Below are 10,797 nucleotides of genomic sequence, written 5' to 3'. Positions count from 1 at the left end.
TTGATCTTCTACCTTACTTGTCTGTTAGTTTGTCATAGTGTGGTGGCTTGTGTGTTGCTTTAGTGTTTAAAACTATGCCATTGGTATTTTAAATACCAGCAGGGTTACCCATGGTAGACAGGTTGCTTCAGAGCTTCAAGACTAAAACAGGTTAAAAGCATAGAGACCCAGACCGCTTCTGACTGAAAACCTTGTGAATAGCAATGGAACATTGTCAGTTATAGTGTCAGAAGATAAGCCTCTCAGGTTGGAAGACACTCAAAATATTACTGGGGAAGAGCAGAATTCTCAAAGTTGAGTTGACCTTAATGACATGGATGGAGTTAAGCTTGAAGGACCTTCATTTGCTGGTTGGTAACATCTCAAATTAGAAGAAACAAATACAAAAAAAAAAATGAAATGGAATGAATAAAATTTGGTACTCTAGGCATTAGTGAATTGAATATATTGGTACTGTCTATGTTGGGTCAGACAATCATTTGTTTTACTATGCCAGGAATGACAAGTTAAAACAGAATAATGTTGCATTCATCATCAAAAGCAACTTATATTGAAGTACAATGCTGTCTATAGTAGGGTAATGCCAATACCCCTAAAAGGAAGAGCTGGAGTCCTGATGTGGTGTTTTGTAGGATAAGCACTGGACTGTTAACTACAAGGTCAGTGGTTCATATCAGCCATCAACTTCTCAAAACACTATACAGGGTTGCTGTGTTAGAATTGACTCCAGACAAAAATCAGATAAAACCATTATAATTCAAAAGTATGCACCAAACCCTAAAGCCAGTGATGAAGAAAGTAAAGAAATCTACCTGTTTCTACAGTCTGAAATTTATTAAGCATACAATCAAGATGCATTGATAATTACTGGTGATTGGAATGTGAAAGGTTGAAAGAAAGAGGAAGAATCAATAGTTGGAAAATATGACTTTGGAAGTAGAAATGATGCTGAAGATCACATAATAGAATTTTGCAATATGAACACAATTAATTCATTGCAAAACATTTTTTTCAACAGCATGGTTGTGGTTGTGTTTCATCAAGTTGGTTAGGATTCATAGAGACTTTATATAGAGTTTCCAAGGGGTATATATTCTTTACAGGAGTAAAAAGGCTTATCTTTCTCCTGCAGGGCTGCTGGTGGATTTGAACTCCTGATCTTATGGTTAGCAGCCCAGTGCATAACCACTACACCACCAGAGCTCCTTTTCAACAACCTAAAAGGTAACCATATATCTAGACCTCAACAGAAGAAATACAGAGGAATCAAATTGACTACATCTGTGGGAAGAGATGGTAGAGAAGCTCAATATCCTCAGCCAAAACAGGCAGGAACAGATTGTCAATTGCTCACATGCAAGTTCAGGTAGAAGCTGACAAAAATTAAAATAAGTTACAAGAGTCAAAATATTACTTTGAGTATATCACTCCTGAATTTAGACACCATCACAAGAAAAGATTTGGTGCCTTAGATACTAATAACTAAAGACTTAAAGAGTTATTGGACAGAATTATGAACTTCATACATGAAGAACGCAAAGGTCATTAAAAAGACAAGAAAAAAAGACAAAGACAAAGTGGACTCATAAAAGACACTGAAACTTGTTCTTGTGCATATAGAATCTAAAGTGACTGTGAGAAATGATGAAATAAAAAAGTTGCACAGAAAATGTCAAAGGCAGCTTTGTAAGCAAAGCCAAATATTGTAAGGCATTGTGCAAATATCTGGAGGTAGAAACCCAAAAGGGAAGAACATGCTTAGTATTTCTCAAGCTGAAATAGCTGAAGAAAAAATTCAAGTTTGTGTTGCAATATTGAATGATACTGGAAACATCAAAAGAAAGTGGAATGAATGCACAGAGTCACTATATAAAAAATAATCAGTGGATATTCAGTTATTTCAAGAGGTACTATGAGATCATGAACAAATGGTATTGAAGGAAAAAGTCCAAGCAGTATCTAAGGCATTGTGGAAAAACAAGTCTCCAGGAATTGACAAAATACTGATTGAAATCTTTCAGCAAACTGATGCAGCTCTGAAGGCACTCACTTGTCTATGTCAAGCGATTTGGAAGACAGTTAACTTGCCAATTTATTGAAACCAAACTATATCTGTGTCCAGACTGAATAAATGTGACACAATGGAATGTAGAAATCATTGAACAATGCTATTAATATTACATGCAAGTAAAATTTTGCTGAAGATAATTGAAACAGTTTACAGCTGTATATTGACCATGAACTGCCAGAAATCCAAGTCATATTCTGAAGAGGACTTGGCTCTAAGGATATCATAGCTGACATCAGATGGATCTTGAATGAAAGCAGAGAATACCAGAAAGACATTTACTTGTGATTTATTGTTTTTGCAAAGGCATTGTAATATCTGTGGATCATAGCAAACTGTGGATAACATCATAAACAACAGATATGTCCAAAACCTTAATTGTGCCCATGAAGAACTATACATAGACTCATTGCAGTCATTCAAATAGAAAAGGGATACTGAGTGGTTTTAGATCAGGGAAGATGTGCATCAGGATGTTTCTTTACACCATACTTATGATGAGCAAATAATCTGGGAAACTAGATTATTATATAAAGAAGAAAGTGGCATCAGGATTGGAGAAAAACTTATTAACAAGCTGTGATATGCAGATGACACAACCTTACTTACTGAATGTGAGGAGGAATTGAAATACTTACTAATGAAGATCAAAAACTATATAGTTTTCAGAATGGATTGCATCTCAATGAAAAAAAATACAAGAAACCTCAGAATTTGACCAATAAACAATATTATGAGAAATGGAGAACATATTAAAATTGTTGAATAATTCAGTTTGCTAGAATTCACAATTAACACCCATCAGTCAAGAAATCAAATGACATTGTAAAATAATTCTTTAAAGTGTTCAAGAGCAAAGATATCAGTTTGAGGACTCTGGTGTTCCTGACACAAGCCCTAATATTTTTAATCACATCATATGCATGTGAATGCTAGACAATGAAAAAGAAGAATCAATATATTTGAATTATAGTTTTCACAAAGAATATTGAAAATACCATGGAACTAACAAATCTATCTTGGAAGAAGCACAGCTAGTGATGCTAGAATGTTTGTTAAAAGCAAAGATGGTGAGACTTCACCTCTATTGTATTTTGGACATTTATCAGGAGTATGCAGTCTCTTGGAGAAGAACATCATGTTTGGAAAAGAAGAGGGTCAGAGAAAAAGAGGAACACCCCAGACAAGAAGGACTGAACCACTGGAAGCAAGAATGTGTTCAAACATAAAAACAGTTGTGTGGATGGCACAGGACCAGACAGTGGTTCATTCTGTTGTGCATAAGGTCTCTATGGGTCACTTTATGAAACCAGAAGGCACCTAACAACAACAACAAACAGACAGGCATGATGTCCTTCTCCAGGGACTGGTCCTTCCTGACAACAAGTTCAAATTACGTGAGATTGGGAAGTAAGTCTGGGAAGCATTGATTTTATTTATTTTTAAGTGAGCTTACCTCAACAATTGTAGTTAGTGTGCTTGAGCTACCTCTGGAAATTAAGGTTGGAAAATGGCCACAACGTCTCTGTGAGCAGTCAGATGGTAACTACTGGGTTGTGTCTACTAGGCTGGAGTGCTGTGACTGATGGCAGGGAATGGATGCATTCTTTCAGCACTCCCACCCAGAAGACTGCTGGGGAGGATTTCAACTCCAAGGATTTCAACTCTGAGGATCCTCCTGATGAGCTAGGGTCCTCTCTGACTGAAGGATCCTTTAAGGAAAAATGCAGTTAAATTGGAGAAGAAAGTCTAAGATTTAACAGTGAGATATCAGAGAGTTGTATCCAATTCTGAAAACAGAAGGAGACAAATTCAGAGATGTGTAGAAGATATCAAGATATTTAGAATCCAGAGTTCTGTAAGGACTTGGTGGGGGTGGCAAATATTTTGGAGAAACCTGCAAAATGTATCCATGGAGAAGTGTAGCCTTGGGATCAAAAGCTTACTCTGGAGAAAGTCTCCTAAGGGTTGTCACTTTGGGAAGTAAAGTTGAGAAGTGTGATTGCCAAGCAAGGTCTAGAGAAGTCTGGCCTTCCTTTCTTCTCAGAATCTTTCAGGCTGTACTTTTCCCAAGATCTTTACATTACACTAATCTTTAGTAATTTAAAAATAAATCTCTTTCACCCTATGACAATTTTCTTTGTTAATTTAGAATCCCTCAAAATTTCAAGTGTGATCTCAGAGAAAAGTGGATTTTCTACAAATGCACTAGTCACATGTGATTATTGATACTCATCTGTACTTACTGCCACTAAGGAACTGCATTTTAAATTTTAATTTAATTGTAATTCAATTTTAATACTTTCTGGTGAAGATTAAAGAAACATTCTTCTGTATGGGTTACACCTCAATGAAAAACAAAAATCCTTACCACTGTACCAATAAATAACATCACAATAAATGGAGAAAAGATTGAAGTTGTCAAAGACTTTGTTTTGCTCAAACAACCTTCAACACTCATGGAAGCAACAGTCAAGAAATCAAATGACATATTGTGTTAGGCAGATCTGCTGTACAAGAACTCTTTAAAGTGTTGAAGAGCAAAGATGTCAGTTTGAGGACTAAGGTGTACCTGAACCAAGCCATAGTATTTTCAATCATCTCATATGCTTGGCAAACTTGGACAGTGAATAAAGAAGATTGTAGAAGAATTTTTTGAGCCATGATGTTGGAGACTACTAAAAGTACCAATTTATTACCAAAAACAAACAAATTTGTGTTGGAAGAAGTACAGCCAGAATGCTCCAGGATGTCCAGACCTTGTCTCTCATGCTTTTAACCTATTGTAAAGAGGGGCCAGTCCCTGTAGAAAGATACCATGTTTGGTAAAACGGAAGTTCAGAGAAAAAGAGGAAAACCCCCAATGAAATGGACTGGCACAGTGGCAGCAGTGATGGGTTCAAATATAGTGACTATGAGGTTGGTGCAGAACCTGGCAGTGCTTCATTTTGTTGTGCATAGAGTCACTATGAGTTGCTACTGACTAGATGACATCTAATAATAACAATAACAATTCAATTTAATTCAGTACTAGTTTAAAAGTTTTCATGTATATGTGGGAAAATTATTGGATATGAATCTACTTTTACAGTTGTAAATTTTCTGAAATCCAAAAGCAGATTAAATATTTTGTATGAGAATTAAGTGCTTGAATTGAGATTTGTAGATAACTGAAAATATATTATAGAATTTGTAGTAACATTGCTATTGTTAGGTGCCATTGAGTTAGTTTCAATTCATAGCAACCTTATGCACAACAGAACGAAATCCTACCTGGTCCTGTGCCAAGCTCACATTCACTGCTACCTAAGAGCCCCTTGCTGCTGCCACTGTGCCAGTGATCTTATTGATCACTGATGTCCCTTTCTTTTGTTGATGCTCCAATTTACCAAGCTTATTGTCCTTGTCCAGGGACTGGTCTCTCTTGATTATGTATCTGAAGTATAAGACTTGAAGTCTGGCCACCTTGGCTTCTAAGGAACACTCTGGCTATACTTCTTTCAACACAGATTTGTTGATTCTTATGGAAGTCTATGGTATTTCAATAGTCTTCTCCAACACCCTAATTCAACTACATCAATTCTTATGTGATCTTATTTACTCATTGTGCAATCTTCACATTCATATGAAGATATTGAAAATACCATGGTTTCGGGTAGACTCATCTTAGTCCTCAAACTGACATCTTTGCTCTTGAAAATTTTAAAGAGGCCTTGTGCAACAGATTTGCCTAATGCAACACATTGTTTGATTTCTTGACTACTGTTTCTATGTGGGCTGATGGTGAACCAAGCATAATGAAATCTTAGACAAATTCAATCTTTTCTCCACTTATCATTATGTTATTTTATGGTCCAGTGGTGAGGATTTTTGTTTTATTTACATTGAAGAGCAACCCATACTGAAGGTTGTGGTTAGTATTTTAAGTACTCCATTCTTTCAGCAAGCAAGACTGAATCATTTGCATATTGCAGGTTGTTAATGAGTCTTCCTCCAATCCTGATGCCACATTTTTTTCATATAAGCCAGCCTATCAAATTATTTTCTCACCATATACATTGAATAAGTATGGTGAAACAATACAACACTAGCATCTTTCCTGATTTTAAACCATTCAATGTCCCCTTGTTCTGGTCAAACTGCCACTGGTCTATGTACAAGTTCCTAGTGACCACAATTAAGCATATCAAAATACTCATTCTTTCCAATGGATGATAGCATGAGCCACACAGTCAAAAGCCATTGAATAGTCAGTAAAACATAGGAAATTTCTGTTGTTCTCTGCCTTCAGCCAAGATCCATCTGACATCAGAAATGATATTCTTCATTCCATATCCTCATCTGAATCCTGATTGAATCTCTAGCCATTCCCTGTCAATGTATTGTTGCAGCCATTTCTTTTAAATTATCTTTAGCAAAATTTTACTTGCATGTGATACTAATGATATCACCCAAATGATTTACACATTCCATTGTGTCACACTCCTTTGAATAGCATAACTCTAAATCTCTTCCAATCAGTTGGCCAGATAAATATCTTCCACATATCTTGGCATAGATGATTGAGTACCTCCAGTGCTTCATTAGTTTGTTGAAATATTTCAATTTGCATTTCATCAGTTCCCAGAGCATTGTTCTTTGCCAATGTCTTCAATGCACCTTGAACTTCTTCCTTCAGTGCCATTTGGCACTTGATCATATGCTACCTCTTGAAATGGTTGATCATTTCTTTTTGATAGTGATTTACTGAATTATTTCCATCTTCTTTTTTTAAAATATGAAAAAATAGTTGATTGAATTTGACAATTAATGTGAGTAATTGCTTTATCTCTCTCTCTCTTTTTTAAGTTTTTATTGTGCATTGAATAAAAGTTTTCAGGGCAGATCATCAGTTTTGCATTCAACATATCATACACCTTGTTTCATTACAATGATTATAATCCCCTTCATGTACCATCAGTTAACCGTATTTCTCTCTATTCACTTAAACTCTCTCTCTTTATAAAAAAAACAAAACAAAACAAAAAAAAAACCACACTCAGGCATACATAATACTTTACACCACCAAAGGGCACATTCTGCTAGACTGCCTCCTGGCCACCAGCCCTCAGTACCTCTCTTTCCATGAATCTAGAATCCTCAGCTGTTCCTTCTTTCCATGCCCCCATTTCTGCCTCCATCTCTGGTGTCGCTGCTTCTCTGTATAAGGTCTCACATTCTGCTTGTAATCTTCTTCCTTGATTATCCTAGGGTCTTCTGTTTCTGGTCTATAAGATTAACTATTGCCCCATTTTTGTTACAAAAACTTCTACCTTTACAATTATAACATTCACAATTGGTCACAATAACAATATGTTGTTGTTGTTAAGTGCCATCAAGTCGGTTCTGACCCATAGCGGCAATGTACAGGGTTTCCGAGGCTGTAAGTCTTTATGGGCACAGAAAGCCTCATTTTTCTCCTGTGGAGCATCTTACTCAATATTAAATCATAAGAATCTTATCCCCATCTCTTTTTACCAGACCCATCTAGACAAGATGAAAATTATTCGGTGGGACGCTATCTTCCCACACACTCTTAAACTAAATTCCCTCTTGAAATCTTGTAAATCAGTCACTTTGTGCCTTTATCGCCCCCTCGTTTTAGGTAGCCAGTGTCTAGGTTGCCTCTCCCTATCTACCTTATGTACAGAGGAGATAGCATTGACACTTGATGTGAAGACTCCTTCTCTCTCTGATGGTATTTAGAGTTACTACCTCCATGAGTATAGGTTAAATCCATCAGATTGTAGCAATATACCCTCTTTTCCTTTATCCATTTTTTTTTTTTTTAATCTTCCTCTAGTCGAGTTCTAAATGTCAAGCCATCGAGGCTAGGTCAAATGGGTACCATCTGCAAGTCTGGGTTTTCATGTATGTCTCCCCTCACTTCATGTTAGCTGGCTGCTTCACTCTCAGCTCTAGACCTCTGTGGCTATGTCTTTGTCCATGGGCTTAGGTGTCCACAGGTCTCACCACACTTTGGAACAACCAGCCTTTCCTCTTCTTTCATCTCCATGTCAACGGGAGTCTATGGAATGTGGTTGAATTCAGCCCATTTCTTCACTGTTGCCTTTCCCCCTCTTCCACTCACCAGTAGACCAATGTAGTCATCAGCAAGCTTACATGACTACTTATGTGTTCTCTTTGAGTTTTAGTTTTAGAGAGGAGTTTGTCCTGAAGGAACTTGATTGCTTGCCTTGATGGCTTTCAGTGAATAACTTGCTTATTCTTGTAGTAACCAGCCATACTGCCATTTTTGTTTTGGGATTTCCTGATGATCTTTCTTTGAAGATGCATGCTCTGTCACTCTAGCTGTTCAGGAAGGTCTGCTTGTCCTTTCTAGTGAGAATGTCCCACTGCAGAAGGTTCTGGATAGGGCTCAGGATTCCACCTAAGGTCCTATACACTACAAATATTCCTCAAGAGGCCTATTTCATTGGATAAATTGTAGAACCCTTTTTAGATATTCCAATCAGTATAGGCTGAAGACAGGTTTACAAGCCTTTCTGTAATTATGTTTACCTATATTTCTTTCTATCCTATCCAAGTGTCTATTTTACAACAGTAAGCAAGGGAAACCAATATACATAAGTCAAGCATCTTAGTATTATTTCCCCTCTTCAGACTATGCCTTAATCCCTGTATCACAGAGCCCTGTTGTTCCAAGGTTGACCATGTATTACTATTTACCATTGTCCCATTTAGCCCATGCAAACATGTCTCAGTGTTCCCCTAGGTACTTTGTTCTTCTACCTCTCCCCCTTCTTCTGTATTACCTACCCCAACACCAGAACTATGATATGTATGTCCCCTACCCTTTGTTCTACTATCAACTTTCTCCCCAAAACCTCCCCACACCTACCTCACTGGTAACCAACAAATAATTTTTCTTTTTCCCTTTTAGTATGGGTATCTTTCTTAAGCATTTGCAATAATGGTTTTATGCACTATTTGTCCTTTAGTGACTGACTAATTTCACTCAGCATAATGTCCTCAAGGTTCATGCATGTTTTGCGGTGGATTGCAACTCCCTTTTTCTTATTCAAGGTAGCATGATATTCCATTTGTGTGTGTACTAATGTTTGTTTATCCATTCTTCCATTGATGGGCACTTAGGCTGCCTCCATCTTTTTGCTATTGTGAATAGTGCTGCTATGAACATTGGTGTGCATATATCTACTCATGCTATGGCTTGTATTTCTTGAGAATATATACCAAGTAGAGGAATTGCTGGATCATAAAGTATTTCTACTTTCAAATTTCTGAAGAAGCACCATACTGTTTTCCAGAGTGATTAGATCATTATGCATTCCCACCTGCAATGTAAGAGGGTCCTAGTCTATCCACATCCTCACCAGCATTTATTATTCTCTAAATTTTTGTACTTCATTGTCATTGCTGGTGTGAGATGATACCTAATTGTTGTTTTAATTTGCATCTCTCTAAAGGCTAAGGATCGTGAACATTTCTTCATGTTTGTTGGATGCCCTATCAATCTTCTTTGGTGAAGTGTCTGTTTATATCCTGTGCCCATTTTTTAATTGAGTTTCTTGTCTTTTTCTTGTAGAGGTGTTGTAGTCTCCAAGAGATTTTACACTTTAGTCCCTTGTCTGCAATATCATTGAAAAGATTTTTTCCCATTCTGTGGGCACCCTTTATTGTCTTTTAGTGACATCTTTTTTTTTTTTTTTTTATGTTTTATTGTGAATTATGTGATAGTTTACATGGGAGAATATTAGCTTTACATACATCTTATCATATATCATTTCATTGCCATGGTTACAGTCCTTTACATGCATCATCAACCAACCAAAGGGTATACACTGCACGCTTGTCCCCTGGTTGTCAGCACATAGCCCCTCTCCCTCTCTGTGTCTAGAATCCCCAGCTGATCCATATCTCCACATCATTGTCTCTGTCTCCATCACTGGCATCACTGTTTCTCTGGGTAGAGTCTTGCAACCCACTCTTCTCCCTTGATTGTTCCAGGGACCTCTGCTCCTGGACTGAAAAGTCAATCACAGAATGACAAACTGACAGATGAGTGGCAGTTATATAGGTATACAACTTTGCATTTTCTAGGATTCCTTCCATAAGCATTCATTTCAAAATAATTATATGTCTATTTCTAAGGAGTCTGACAGTTCAAAATTATAATTTAGTTATAGATAAAACAGGACTCCTGAATATAATATACACTCATCTGTCAGTTTGTCATACAGTGGTGGCTTGTGAGTTGCTGTGATTCTGAAAACTATGTCACTGGTATTTTAAATACCAGGAGGGTCACCCATGGTGGACAAGTTTCAGATGAGCTTCCAGATGAAGACAGATTATGAAGAAAGAGTGACGAACTGCTTCCTAATAATTAGCCGCTAAAAACTTTATGAATAGCAGAGAAACACTGTCAGTGTCCTGAATTGTTGTTGTTGTTGTCAGGTTCCATCGAGTCAGAACCAACTCATAGTGACCCCATGCACAGCAGAACGAAACAATGTCCGATCCTGGGCCAACCTCACTACCGCTGCCACAATTGATGCCATCAATTATGCCACCTGGCTGATCCATCTTGTTGGGGGTCTTCCTCTTTTTCTTTGACCCTGCACCTTACCCAGCATGATATCCTTCTCCAGCGACTGTTCTTTCCGGACAATGTGTCCAAAGTAGGAGGGATGAAGCTTAGCCATCTT

Source organism: Chrysochloris asiatica, unplaced genomic scaffold (assembly GCF_000296735.1).
Source record: "Chrysochloris asiatica unplaced genomic scaffold, ChrAsi1.0 scaffold00111, whole genome shotgun sequence".
Lineage (NCBI taxonomy): Eukaryota > Metazoa > Chordata > Mammalia > Afrosoricida > Chrysochloridae > Chrysochloris > Chrysochloris asiatica.
This window is presented reverse-complemented; position numbering follows the sequence as displayed.